The sequence below is a fragment of the Meleagris gallopavo genome, chromosome 1 (assembly GCF_000146605.3).
Source record: "Meleagris gallopavo isolate NT-WF06-2002-E0010 breed Aviagen turkey brand Nicholas breeding stock chromosome 1, Turkey_5.1, whole genome shotgun sequence".
NCBI lineage: Eukaryota > Metazoa > Chordata > Aves > Galliformes > Phasianidae > Meleagris > Meleagris gallopavo.
In genome coordinates this window covers 21,771,167-21,786,726 of record NC_015011.2, presented here as the reverse complement: position 1 = coordinate 21,786,726, position 15,560 = coordinate 21,771,167, and the positions used below count along the sequence as shown (strand labels likewise).

The window sequence follows — 15,560 nt, the reverse complement described above, 5'->3', positions numbered from 1 at the left end:
GTTCCTTCTTTATCACTTCATCAGCAGCAGAGATCAACTCTCTGAAGCAGTACTCACTAAAGTAGATCTCTTTCATGCTGAAAGATGAAAGGTTTAGCTTACTTCCCAGATGGGCTCAGTAGTCCAAGAGGAAAACAGAGCTAGAAACAGCATGGTGAGCTGCATCCTGGTGGATCTGTGGGTTCCCAGTACACCTGAAGACACACGTACACTCTGGTTTCCCTCTGATTCCTCTGCCAGGACCAAGGCACACGGGACTCATCAACTCCATGCATACTGAGAAAATGATGGAACTAAATGGAAAGCAACACTTCTTTTTGCTCCCTTGTTTAATTTTCTCAGTTGGATTTGTTGCGTGTCTGAAGCACAGTCAGAAGACGAGTTGGAACAAGGCAACAAGGATCATTTACAATTAATCAATGATTCCTGCTGCAACTCTCAGATCAAAACCTGTATTTCAGAAAGAACTTTCTTTTCCAACTGCACAAGTTATGTCAGTTACTGGCCCCCAAGGACCACCCTATTTGGTCTTTACACAGTTGAAAAGGAGAGGTGTTAGGACAAGATGCCACTATCCAGGAGCAAAAAACAGTTGGTATTTAAGGATCACTTCTGCAGGTTCATAATTCCCTCTCAACATAAGCAGAGAAGGAATGGATGGATTGCAACTAAGAACCACTCCGGAACAGTAAGTACAAAGAAATGAATGGATTCTGAATCTTGCTGAAAGCTAAACCTGAAAAACTGTTCAGTCATGTTACGTTGTTAGCAGTGAAGGAAAGAGGGCCAAGCAGAGGAGTCCCTGATGACTGAAACTGACATGAACATGTGAGGAAACTGTCATGTGGTCCTCCCCTCCCCACGTATTTTTCTGCCAATCACTTGCTTTGATATAACTTGCAAAGAATTAAACGTATTAATTATTAAAGCATGTTAACCAATAAAACAAACATATTAATCAGTTAAACTAATGGTACAACCAGAACTACACCAGGATTTGGGGCTGTGTCTGGAAGCACCATGTGGAAACAGGAAAAGAGAAAGGTCCAATCAGGGATCATAATAAATGCCTGATGTCAAATTATTTACTACAGATCAAGAAAACATAATTTGCTCTGCAATTTTATTCCCCTAGGTAGGCACACAATAGGCTTAATACAAAGGAAAAACAGCAAGCTAAGCAATAAGCTGAAGTTAATAAGAAAAAATAAACTAAGAAATCAGGGAAAATGGTTTGATGGCAGGGCCAAGTGGAAAGGAAACAAGTTTCCTTAACAAGGCAGTTACTGTTCACTAGCTGTGCTCTGTGCAGGTAATTACTAACTGGAACAGACCTGGTAATCTATTTCTTCCCACATGCTCCATTTAAGATAATGTTGTTTCTTGTGAGTGAGAATCTTAGGTGGTTAACAACTTTATGGCTGGATTGAACTTCGAAGAAACATCTTTCTTGCTCTGAGGGGAGTAAAAGCTTTATGAGGCAATATAAAATAGAAAAAGCTATCTCTATGGCACTACAAAGCTTACTTCTGTAAATAAAAAGCTTAAAAATCTCATTTTCTGCTTTGACCTCTCAGCAATACTCTATGGTGGGAAATGTAGACCAATCAAAATCTGAAAATAATCACTAAGTAAATATTTGCATCACTGTTCATTTCTTGCCTTCACAGTTCTTGAGATGTAAGAATTTGCTTTTTTCCTTTGTAATTAGTAAGAGAATAGAAATTAAATGCAGTTGAGAGAGATCAGTGTGATCACTTCTCATTTACTGACTTCTAAATTTTAGCCAGTCATTTGCTGACCTTTTTCATCCCTTTCTGCCTTGTTTCCTCTAGATTGGTTTACTCAGAGATTCTTAATTTGCCAATAAGCAGAAAATGCCACTTTTCCAAGATACTACTTTGAAGTTTAAGAGATTTTGACAGGTCACATATCTATGAAGGTAAAGCTTTCTGTCACAAAGTAAAATGGTAACAGAGTTCTATCAAAACACCCAAATGACATTTTTTTTTTCCCCACCACCTAGAAATCTAAGAATAAATGAAATAATACTGAAATTAAATCTGAGTCCTAAAAATTCCACACATTGATACAGGAAAACAGGAAGTTTTCTCCTTTATTATTTCTTCACACATGGGTTGTTTGTTTTTCCTTTTTTAAGGAGAAGAAATATTTCAGCTACTAGTTGCTTATTCAGTAGAATTGTTAATTAGAAAAATATTATTATGGTAGCTTTCTACAGCGAAACTCTCATCAAAACTGGAAACCTAAAGAAATGATGTGAGAAAATTCCAGTGCCTGCAGAGTTGGGAAAAAGAGAAAGAGATACTGGTTGGACAGACTTTGGCTGACAAGAGTCTGTAGGTATCCTATCAGAATTTTCACTTACGTTCTATTCAGTCTTGGAGTGTACTACTGGTATTAAACTGCATGCTTCCTCTAGTCATGGAGAAAGGCATTAAGTCAAAGAACACATCAAATATCTGACTGCTGAAGAAGTATCTGGTTGTTCTCCGTTATTCTTGAGAGACCTGAGATGTGCTCCAACTGAAGCACAAAACAGAGATGACAAAATGAAGGCACAAAGGAAAGTTCATTGGTATTAACGTAACTTCTTAATGAAATACTTTGCAGAAGTCTTTTCCCTTCTACAGGGCCTGAAGGGACCATGCTCAGACCTGGTCTAATTTTTAAATACCACTTGAAAAGAGAGAGGGGAAGATAACTTAAAAAGATTAAGAGTTATCATCATTTGCATATCTAATTAAAGAAATAAATCAATATAATGATTTATAAAAAAAAATATAATAATTTTATTTAAAAAAGAATATTTGAGCATCACTTTTAAGATTTCTGAAGCACTGATGTTACACTGTCACCTGTTCTATTAGGTATCAGCCTTGCAGAAAAACTGCTTGTTTTCAGTTCACAAAGCATCAACAACAAAAATGTGTATAATTTGTCTCAGTGCATCTTCCTGCCAACTACAAAACTGAAGCCTAGATAAGTTTGTGTTTCCTCTGAGACACAGAAAAACAGCGGTAGGATTAGGAGAAAAAATAATTAACCAATGGCGAACAAATTCACTGTTGTGTAACAGTTTGAGCCATTCTTGGTGCTCTAACTGTTTTGTTCAGATTATTAGGTAAATTGTGTGTGTCTGTTAAACAAGTAAATAATGTCAGGAGCTGCTCCCTATAGTAGAGATGTACCTCACCCAACACTAATTACTTCTGCCATGTTTAGTCCACAAGATATTCCATATTGCCCTTTAACAACAGCAGTCAAAAAAACAAACAGTAAGAATAGTTTCTGGGATATTTTAATTCACATTCAATGAGCCATTTCTTCCTCTCTTCCTATCTGCACACATCACTTGCACAGCTAAGACAGGTGCAATTAAAACACTGCTCTCCCTCCCTCCACTGCCTCATTTAGAAGTTTGAGATAAAGATCTGCTGTAATTACATCTGTAATGCTAATATGAAAACTGCATGACATCCTCAGTCAAATTATCAATGATTATCCACCCACAAATACCAGTGTCTAAAGAGATTGAAACAGACAGCCCCAACAGTCAACAATTATATTCTGTGCAGATGCACAGCAAAATCCTTTGCTCCTCTGAAGCCATGGGGGTGGAAATGAAAATGGGGTACTCATTCTTTATAAAGACAAAGAAAATAGTTAGCTGTAGTTGTTTGTAAAGCAAGAAATGAGAGGATTTCATCGCTGACACACTTTCTACACACGAGCAACATAACAGCAGGCCCTGAGGGGAGGCCACGCACCACGGAGCTGCAATCCGGCTAACTCTCCTCAGCCCAGGGTGGGTTAGATTATGTAAAGCAAGTTTGAATTCATCGTGCCTTATCTCCTCTTCACTTCTCCGAGGAACATAATTAGACAGCAATCTCCATTACATGCCAAATTGAGGCTACTGATCCAAAACGTTGGAGGCACTGGAGTTTCTTCAGTGAAGTGCGTGACCTAGATAAATCTTCTTTGTGTCTCTCACTTGGAGGTGGCCTAAAAACATTTTACTAAAGTTTTTCAAAGAACTGCCCCATGACAGACCTCAAAATAACAGCCCCACACCACTGTTATGCTGAAGCTTGTCAAAGTCTTAAGACAACTGAAAAGAAACAAACAGTACAAATGCTGCTAAGTGCAACTGTAAACATTTGTTGCTGAAAGGCTCCCTCACAAGGCAAAACACCAGATCATCCTAGGGTTAATGGGAGGAAACATACTGTGGAGACCACTTCTGCAAAGGGGACTGTTACAGCCATAGCTCTCAAACTGTTTTCATGCTCAGGTTTTTGAAAAGGATCTAAAGAAAGCAAAAAGCCCAATATAGTTATGTATGCAAATTATGGCTTTCAAGAAAAACAAAATGAAAGCAGAAATCAGCTAAAATCCATTAGGCTTCTATAATTTTATCTTAAAGTATTTAAATACATGTTTGATCTACTGATTCCATTATTTTGCCTCGCTAAAACCAAAACAGAACATTATAACATTTAATTATTATCTATTTTGTGTGCACTATGTTTTGATTCTAATGAATGCTTTTTAGTTCTCTTAGGGTCATCTTCACCAGGATCATGCCTTTTGTTGCCTTGAATAAAAACCATGTACCTAAAATGGATGACATTAAAATCAAGCCATAAAAGCAATCAAAACATCACTTAGTCCAGGAAGCTACTGCCTTGCTGCATTTTCACCATTGAGATACTTTTGTCCCTCCCTTTGACGTAACTACAAAAATCTTTACATTTTATTCCATGATTATTGGCAGAAATGGCATCACTGCTTCACTCCGATCTTTACAGAAATACTCTTTTTTATTCCAAGCTAACTCAACATCCAAACGTTGTAATAATAAAAAGAATTTTTAAAAGGTCCAAAACAAAATTCATCCTTTTCTAAGGGTAAGTGCAAAGAATGATGCTTTTGTGATGCCACCACATGCTTCCATTATTGGCCAAACAACCATTCTGCATTAAGGGAAGAAAGCTATTTTCATGATTCCTGTAAAAGTCTACATAGTTTTGATCAAAATAAAGAATCAGTGATGGTGTGCACAGGTGTATCTGCACACAATTTTCCTTCACTCCCTGACTCTACAGATCTTACAAACTCCTTAACAGCCCAGCTGCTCATGCTCAAGGTTGAAGTTAGCCATCGTGACTTTGTATGGTTACCACATCAGTGACTGCTGTTTACCACATGGAGAGTCCTTTCTGAGGGCAAGAAGATGGTTTTTGCCTCCAGCAGCCCTGTTCATCTCTTGCACACCTCAAAGGCCTCTGTTGGCTCTTCAGTATTTTGAACCAGAGGACAAAGGTTTTCAAAGGATGCTTGTTCTACCTACTGCAGAAGCTGAAAGGTGTCACCCAATCCCTCTTCTATGGAAAGTGAATGAAACAGTTTCTCTTCTCACTTAGAAAGCTATAGACTTGGAACCTCTGTTCTTGGTGATCTTGGTTGCTTTTCTACTTTTATGTCACCTTTTTTTTAAATCCATCCCAAGCCCCCTCCAAAAGGTGCAGACTCAGTAGCTGAGATGACACACCAACCTCCTGTCTCATGGGTCTCTATTGGCCACACCTCAGTACTTTCCTTTTGTCAGACCGCAGTAGGCAAGAGTTTAAATTGCCAAGGACTTCAACACCTGAGTTGAAATAGAAATTAAGTATGATCCCCATATCGCAGGCTAATATGTACAGTCAAACTAGGTCTGATTTTAAATTATGAAAAACTCTTAGTGCCAACTGCTACAGATCCTGCTTTTAACATTCAGATTTAACCAGCATGCAGTAATTACGAGTTAGAACTACATACTTAAAATGAAGAAGCAAGAAAAACAGGAAAAACACCAGTACATACAAATTTATGCAGCTGCAAAATGCTTTAAGCAGAGAGTTGATAACCTCAGAGTGTGCAATCACTATAATATTGAACAAGTTGTCATTATTTCAAATGCTCATCACAGTGCTCTGCCCCACACTGTTCATATCTAAGACTGCATATGCTATAGACTGAAGAATCAATACATAAGTTTAATAGGTATGTATTCATTTTAAGCTATGTCTTAGGTGGTGAACAAACCTTAGAGCTCTACTCAGAAGCATTTTCCAGTCTCCACAAAAGAACATACAAGAATATGAAAGAGTATATGTATATATGTATATATAGATACGCATGTATACGTATGTATATATATGTAGAACAAACAGGGTTGAAATATGCAAAGAAACATTTTATTTCATAAATTCCTCTGTCAGTTTTATACTTAGCAGTGTGTCCAATATAATTACTCATAATAGATAAGCATATGATCGAATTTTTTTCTTTATCCAGAAAGCATCACCAACATCCGATGTTCTGCAGATTAGAATCTGGCTTAATGTCTGCAATGGAATTCCACACACACACACACACTCGCACACATTCACACACAGACACTCATCACCAACTGTTTAATTCTGAATTATTACAGACATACAATTGTAAACATTTATTTATCTTTTCATTAAAAAAAAAAAAAAGAGGGGAAGAGGAAATATCTAAATAATATGTATATACAAGGAAATTACACCAAATTTCAGAGACCCTAGAAAATGTGGTGTAGGGCTAGGGGACAGTAATTGCACAGAACAGGAAAAAAAGCATTTTCAGAGGATCAAAGAAAAACTGATACAACTTCTTCTGTGAATTGGTTTCCTATCTGAATTTTACAATAAATGGAAAATAATTCCAAGATATTAATAGAAAGTCTTAAAACTCATATAAACATTAGAAAAGACACAACACTGACTGATGTCAACCTCCCCAGGTACTCCTTACACAGGAGTATGACACTTCCAACACAATCTTGACTCTTACAACACAGTGAAATTGGTATTGATAATAAACAAAGTCTATCAGCAACTATTTCTAGAAATAAATCAGACTGAGCTACAATAGGTTCCTAAATCCTAGAGACTTACTTTTAGATTCTAAAAGATGAAAAATTCTGAACAAAACCTGTAATTAAAAACAGTTGTAATAATTTCAAACAGTTGAAACCAATAATACAGGACTTATGTCATAAACCCAAATCAAACCTTCTCTTTCATATTTAAACATAAAAAATTGGATGTGGAAAACTACCTGCAGTAATGAGACTAGCCTGGCTAGTAATAAGTCTCAAACCATGACTATTGCATAAGATTAAAGGGAAATTAATCATTTTTAGAGTAAAATAATTACTGTGCAGACCACGTATTTGTTTCCTCTCATGTAAGATAAAATTAAACTAACTCAGCAGCTAAAGTATAAGGAAATGAATGCTAAAGCTGATAAGTAGTATGCCCCCATTCAAACTACTAAAAAAGCGTGCCCAAACAGGAGATGTGCTGGACCACACGTGGAAGACATACCGATGAGGAAGCATTAGAGTATAGCATCAGGTCAACTCACAAAGAAGTGGTAGAGCTTAATATTTTCAATGATTGGATAATGAAGCAAATGAAAAGGGCACAAGAAAAAAATAAATGATGGTCAGATGCACAAGAGTTGATTAAAGAACGTTGAAGAAGAGCAGTAGATCGAATTAAGTCTCCTGGTCAGCTGATTCTGCCATTGCAGTGTTCATTAAATCCAATGTGAGTATTCACTCCAAACTTGAAAATGAACTAAAAATTACTTGCAAATGCCATCTTAATTTGCAGAACTGGAAATTGTTTCCAGTATCTGGAAAAAAAATGGAAGTGGAGTGCACTTATAGTTATGGCTGGCAGATCATTCACTATGCACTAATAGTGGATTAAGATCCCATCACCCCAGAGACCTTGCAGTCTTGACAGTAATGCCAAGATCTTTGGAAGCCTCTGTTTAAAACCGGATATCTAGAACATTTGCACATGGAATAAAACATGGTGAACAGTTAATATAACTTCAAAATTTGTCTTCCAATTTCTAGGGGGACCTTGGATTATTAAGTAAAGCTTTTAACTTGACTCTTGATGAGTCCAAATAATTTCATTAACAGGCACAAATGAATTTTAACTGTACAGTTACTGTTTAAGAATTTAATTTAAAATCATCTTTATTCACTGTCACATCCTTTTCAAAACAAAGGTTAATTCCTCTAACACATCAAGCTTCTCACACAGCTTCTTTAAAGAAAGAAAATAAATATTACATCCTTTTCAATTCTACTGCATGTTTAGTATCTTGAAATATCCCACTCCTCTACAGCCTGTTGCTGGGCAGCAAATTAGCTCAATCTTGCTCGGCAGCATCTTCCAAACTGTTCTTCCTCCCAGTCTTAACTTCTGCATCAGTTATAGAGAAAAAAAGATTATCTTCTAAAGATTCCTACACTGTTCTTGCACTCCTATGTACAACCTCATCAACATGCATATTTTTGTGTTTCACCCACAGACTTGTAACCCAGTCATTCCCATCCTTTCACAAGTGCACTTCTGATATTTCACTTATTCTAACTGCCACAGTACTGATCAGTCTGTGACTTGGAGAAATCCATGCCGAATTCTCACATTTCTGCGTGACAGAAAGCCCTTTTGACCTTTTTTACCTCTTCTTTTTCTATGCAACATAATTTCATAGAGGTAAAGGCAAGCTAGAACACCAGTTATAATTTTTTTTTTTCTCTGAAGAAAAGTTTCATTCAAAACAAAGAATAGCAAAGAATAGCTGACAGAGAACGAGGATGAACAGTATATGAAAAAGCTAAGAAATTTGAAAAAGGTGTGGGAGAGTGAAATAGGGAAAAAGACTCTTAGACAAACACAAGTTTAACACACAGCCCTTGTGATTTGTTGAACAAGTTTAAGCTGCATTAGAAGTGAATTCACAGTACCCTTTGCTAACAGTTGGACATAGATTCTCTAACCACATGCTGCTGAATTTGCAAAAAGAACAGCGAAGTATCCTCTTAGTGTGGAACAGGACCTATGCCTTGTGCAATTAAAAGCACATTTGAAGATCTGCACTGATGCAGGCAGCCACAGAACATCCCCAGGAAGCAACAGCAGAAGGTGAGAGGTGGCCCAGTCACGCGGAAAGCTTTGCTGCTTTGGGAAGAGAAGAGGCAGCTCCTCTCCAAGAATCCTGCACAGTAACTAGAAATCAGAGGACACATTTCTCAAGATGGTAACTTACAACTGAATCTCTGATTAAAAGAGGTAACTTAGACATATGGAGATAAAAGTAGCAGTGCTGAGTTGTGTCAAATGCTGCCAGAAAGATTTTTAGTACCAGGAGTTTTTCATTTTGTCTTTTTCTTTTCCCCCTTCTTCAAAACAAGTGGATATTTTCCACTTCAGTTTATCTCCTTTCTGATGCAGTGGATTTCTACTTACAAAACGACAAAGCTGGAGTAGGAGGCTATTTCTAGAATGTGTGCAAGCTCACAGCTTTCAAAACCTAAAATTCCTTCTATTAAATCTCCATTAAAAGAAATCCTATGAACTTCTTAAACAACAGAGTAAAACAAAGCATAGAACTTACCTCATAATAACTTCGCACAGCATTACAGAACGCTTCATCTGCTACGATTTGTGTCTCCCCATTCAGAAAGGCCTGGAAACGTTCTTTCAGTGTCTGTAGCTGCTGCTTATTGAGCTATGGACGAAAGAGAGGAGAAGAATGATTACAAATTGAGTTCAGTCTCAAAATAAGACCATGCAGCATTTTAGTAGCTTCCATTTGTTGTCTAAGCACTACCGTCTTCACATTTAACAAGTATGCTCACTGAAGAAAATTTAATAAAGATGCTGAGTCTGCAGTGCATGGACTTTAGGCCATTGATGTTACACCACCATGAAGAAGGTCAGACAAACAACCTGACAACAGCAGCCATGAGTCTCCTGAACAGACACTGAATTTCTTTCAGTGGATTTCACATCAAAGCTGAGTGCATTTGAAAGCAGATTCTTAATGGAGAATGTTACATGCCTAAGCCTTGCAAACAACCTAGCGTTTAGTGTTATGGGAAAAATCAAAATCTCAAAGTTCTCCTGGGAGCCAGACAGGCCTTTTACAAGGCTTATTTCAACTCTTGAAGTATTCAGTATGATATTTCTCCCCTCATCAAATTTGTGCGAAGTGAAAATGTCACACCAAAGTGGACTCCTACTAACATATACTAATAAAACCAGGCAACAATTAAAGCCACTTGTTTTGCTTTCTCAGAATTTAAACATTAATATAAAGCCTTTGTTTCCTAATTTCTGAACTTTAACATTACACAAACTCAAGCACAACTGGGAGAAAAGCTTATTCATCTTTCCTGTATTTTGCCTACTTAAAAATAAACGTATAGCCAGATTTATTTCTTTTTTCCGAGAGCAAGTTCTATTTGCAATGGCTAACCTGCAACAAATAGCATTACCTCAACAGCATCGGTGATTCTTACAACGGAACTTTTTGGCACCTGCATTATGTATGGTGATTTCATGCTTTCAGGTATCTAGTCCAGCCACTTTGAAGCCATTTAAGCTACAGTATTGTTAAGGGATTAAAAAAATTACTGCTATCCTCCTAATGCTCCTACCTTGGACAACCTTTACATCCTTCATATGAAAGGAGGATTTTCATCTTACATCACACTCTCCAGCTCATGCGCTTCTACTTGAAAACTGTCTCCAAACCAAACGCAAAAGGTGTCTTATTTTCACAGAAGGCAATCGTATAGATATCATGTAAATATGAGGAATCCTCTGAAAAAATGATGAAACATAGACAGTAGCAATGCAAAGCCAGAAATGATGCCTTTGAAAGAAGAATCTGAACATTAAAAATAAATCTGTTCGCCATCTTAGTGTAGTGATTAGCAGCACAGAACAAGCCCCAGGAATCCTCCACACAAAAGGCTCCACTTGAGATAAGCAAACATCAGCAGAAGCTGCTGTGGCTTGGAACAGATCCTCTCGGGAGCAGCAGGCCAGCACTGACAGCCTGCCAGTACGCACCACTGCTACCAAAATCAATGTCAGAGAAGCATAGGTTTTGTGTCCACATGTAAACAAAAAATGCACCTACCCACCCATCTGACACCTCCATTCCTTGTGCAGAACCTGCACCACACACACACAAAGGCTAACAGATACAGTGGAAATCAAACTTTATTCCCAGATATGCAGTCCCCTTTTATTCAATTCCCCTTATTCTCCTCTCACCTCGTAAAGACTAGACAAGCTGAGCTGCCAGCAAACACAAATCATTAAGGACATTTGGAGCTCTGTGCTCAAAGGTAAACACACGTTTGCTGTCGCAGGGGAGCTGAGAAGAGCCGACCTTCCTGCAGACAGTGCGCCCTGCAGAGCGCGCAGCTCCTCCGTCCTGCGGAACATCCACCGCTCCGCAGCGAGAGCACGTGGGCTTCCTGCCAAAGCAATTATGGAAATGTGTTTTCATGCTCGCAGACTTCATTCTTTAGGTGATTTGCGTGTCTGTTACCCGCATATCAAACAAAAACATTATGAATAAGGCAACGAAATATAAATTTAATTCTGGCTTTCTCATTTCTAACCATCATAGTTCAGCAAACTGAAATGCCTTTAAAATATTTATGTATGGCTTTCATATTCAGTACTTCAGGTAGTGAGTAATTCTATGAGTTGAGTGGCATTTGAGAGTTATTTTATGTTTCTTAAATTACTGATATCTTAGTGTGAAATCTGAACAGTAAGGAATAAAGCTCTTCTGCAAAACTAAAAGTATTATTAATTCCAGTGCGAAAATATGAAAAACTGCATGTTGCACTAAGAAGAATCTGAAGCACATTTTACATGTCCCCAGTAATGTCATATGTACAGATGCCAGGACAAAATAAGTTATCATAGCCCACTGCAGCCCATTGGTTCTCTGTTTTCACATCTGACAGAACATTGACTGCACAGTGAATTATGCTCCTTTTGTTGCTGGTGGTCACTTTTAATGTATTCATAAGCATAAGTCAATCAGCAGCCAAATGTCTCTAGAAAACATAAACAGTGGAAGTAATAGATTAATTGCAGGCAGAAAGAAAAGTCTAATTGAGAATCACATAATAGCATATGGAGAATAACAAGTGTCCGCAGAGGGTATCTCAACCAATGGACACAGCCAAGCAGCTCAACCACCCCATGTCTGAGTTATTCTGAAGTCACAGAAATCATAAAAAGGCTTAGGTAGGAGGGGACTTTAAAGACCATCTAGTTCTAACCTCCCTGCCATGTGCAGATTGCCACCCCCCAGTTCAGGCTGCCCAAAGCCCCATCCAACCTGTCCTTGAACACCTCCAGGATGGGGCACCCACAGCTTCTCCCGGCAGCCTGTGGCAGCACTTCACCATCCTATTTAGTTGCCCATTTGGTCAACAACAGATGAGAGATGAGGACATCAAGGACACCATACATAGCTAGGATCCCATCAGAAGTGCATAAACTTAAGGACAGTAGTTCTGTTCTGCATTTTCTCCTATAAGAGCTCACATAAAGACCATATAGCATCCTTCTATTCCAGAACTTCGGTGTATCTGCACTCTCTCTTCTGTACAACATCCACATGTAGCCCACCTTTGCATTCTGCCCCTCACAAGTACTTGTCTACATCTTACAGTGCCTCCATACCCACATTTTGATACTAATAGAAAGAGCCACGAACAGCAAAAAAACATAAAACTGAATTCAGATGATCACCTGAAGAATGGCGTGAAGCCTCACTAATTCTGTCACATCCCATCAACCTGCTTCAGTTTTGTATGCTTTATTTGGATTTTTCTTTCTCAGTGATATGAAATCTGTTGTCATAACTCTGTTTGATACTTCATAAATAGCTCCTGCTGCTTCATGGGAGAATGTATAACTCAATTCCAGCGTCTCAGAATATCAGGTTTGATTGCATTCTGTAGAATGACTGAAGATAAATAAAGTCAACTTTAAGGGAAAAAAAAGATTAACCAACCTAAATTTGCTTTTTCTTTATTGCAGTCACGCAACAGAAAAAAAAAAAAAATTGTATTTCTCTCCATCCAATTTGCCTTTTGCAAAAGCTTACATTTATTTTTTTACTTCACAGATCTGATAATGTAAAAGATAGAACAAACTTCTCAGAACTATTTAATTAAGAGTATTTTTTGTTCAAGTTGCAGGAATAGTTTCACTTTTCGTAATGTACAGAGTAATGCAAATGTATCAGAACAGTCTCATGCAATTAAATACTAAAAAATTCTCACCTTGCATTTAATACCTCAACAGTATGTTACATATCCCCAGCATATTCCTCTTAGAGCATTATCTTAAAGATTTATTTTAGATGCTTTATTCTTTCTAATGTGAAACTGGTGTATGAAAACCTAGAGGCATTCCTGTTTCATCTCCCCTTATGCCTTTAACAAATTCCATAAATGGAACTTACAAATTTGGAGTTTAGTTCTATTTTTTGTAAGATGCCGCATTTTAAACATCTAGCAGTTCAGGGAATTGTTCCACTGTAACATGTTTTAATTCATTAAATAATAAACACCAATATTTTATAGGAAAACTCAACCATATATGGATTTGTAGCAGTAAAACTTTGTCTTTTATTTGAAAAAAAAAGAAAGAGAAAGGAAAATTCTAGCCTCACAGGAGCTGATGCTACACTTAAGGCATCTTCTATCCTTTCTCACTGGGTAGGTGCAACACTGAGCAACTCAGTAGCGCCTTGAACGTTTGCAGCCAACAACAGCCAGCAAAAACCTACGTCACAATATAAGCATCACCCAAAAAATATTATCTTTCAAAACTAAGGGCACCAGCAGCCTCCCTGCTCCATGCCCCAGCTGCTGCCTTATGGCCACAGCCAGCAGCTGACCCCGCTCCCCAAAAATATAGCAATCCCAGAGCTGGCACGGGAAGAATAACACTCTGAGCCATTGCCACCTTGTGGCAGTTCTGGAAATACAGCAAAGAAATAACTGCTCATTGCAGGTCCTCGTACCCAGAACTGCGATATGCCTGAGCATCAATAAGCCTTAACGCAAGCAAGAGTACTGCTGCTTATCTACTCCCAACCTACAGTGTAAAATTACCCCTCCTGAGATGATACGATATTTTAGAAATATAACAGAAGGTGATGACTGCAATTATAGACAGAACCGGATTACTTAACAGGCTACAGACAACAAGGGGTAGGGAGGACCCAACCCAAGAATCCCTGAAGCAAGTATGCAGCCTCAGCTCCACTGCCATCTACAAAATGTTCTTTACGTGGCTGTTTTATTGTTGATTTTTTTTTTTTTTTCAGATGTTGTTTCACACACTTTCACTCTGCCTTGAACATCAGCTGTAGAAATGATCTAAACACCAGGCCCTTGTCTTCCCACCTTCTCAAGTCTCCAATCACAGCAGGATGTCGGCCGAGGATCACTGTTACAGGATCTCACCTATAGGGTCTCCTAGCTCAGCTGTGCAAGATGCTGGTCAACTCACCACAGACTGGCTTCTTTCCACAGGGGCCTTATAAACACCAACATTTGACCTAACACAACCCACTGCTGCCAAGCTCTCGAGCCAGCCAAGCCTTCATCCCAGACCAATCTTGTTGGTGGGAAGGGCTTTATTTCAAGGGTCAGCCTCTGGAAAGACACACGTACTGCCACTGTGAGAGTCACAGGCAGCGCACAGAACCTGAGGCTGAGCCTTCCGTTATCCTCTCCTTCCAGAGCGACAAAATCCCTGTGCCACACTCCTGGCTGCTTGTGAGCTTAATCTTACCTTCACGATGAGAATAAGCCCGCAAGGCAAATAGCCAGTTATCAGCAGCGATTCTCACTCCATTTCCCCTTCTCTTATCCTTGCCTCCCTTTCCAGTGACTGTCTGCACAAACAAGAACATTACCTGTCTTTTAGAGCACAGGTGGAGAGTGATCATTTTTAGAGAATTACTCAAGAGATTTTCCTGTGAGGAGACTAAATAAATAGTATTAGAGCACCTCAGTGCTAAAACAGGATAGCTGTGGTGACTGCTGAACTGTGCAGGTCCCTATGGTGTACAGCAATGGCTCTATACAGTATATGCTCTCCTTCATTGCTTACATGGCTTTTATTTAGAAAATAGTAGATAAATATTTTGCTGTAACTGAGCAACTTTAGTTTTGTTTTTGTTTGATATATATATACACACAATTTTCTTAAAGCTGAATTTATTCCAAGTAAAACACTGTCTTTAAAAGTCTGCTTGCTGTCACTCAGATCAGACTGCCATGTGTACATACCCACTGCACAACAATTCAGTACTTCAGAATCAAATCGTAGATTTACAAAACCAGATAATACGTTTACCAAACAAATATCTCATTCTTCACAATCAAGCAAGTGCAACATATCATTCATCTCTTGCTGGTCTGTTAAAATCCAGAAACATTACCAATAATATATTGTCAGCTAAATCCACTTCTAGGACACTTTTCTAAATCATAGATCATAGAATCTTTAGAGTTGGAAGGGACCCTTAAAGACCATCTAGTCCAGCTCCCCTGCAATAAACAGGGGCATGCATAGCTAGATCAGGTTGCCCAATGC

General features: G+C 38.3%; 1 protein-coding gene across 9 annotated transcripts in view; it reads right to left on the bottom strand.

The window, feature by feature from the left end:
• CADPS2 (calcium dependent secretion activator 2) overlaps nt 1-9,657 on the bottom strand; it is a 239,584-nt gene extending 229,927 nt beyond the window's left edge. For 7 of the 9 annotated variants that reach the window (XM_031553158.1, XM_031553160.1, XM_031553159.1 and 4 more), the window contains exon 1: nt 9,523-9,657. The gene's annotated coding sequence lies outside the window, so the exon portion shown is untranslated. The remainder of the gene's footprint in view (nt 1-9,522) is intronic. The other 2 variants (XM_031553172.1, XM_031553171.1) reach the window with 1 other exon arrangement.
• Nucleotides 9,658-15,560: the final 5,903 nt, after the last annotated feature.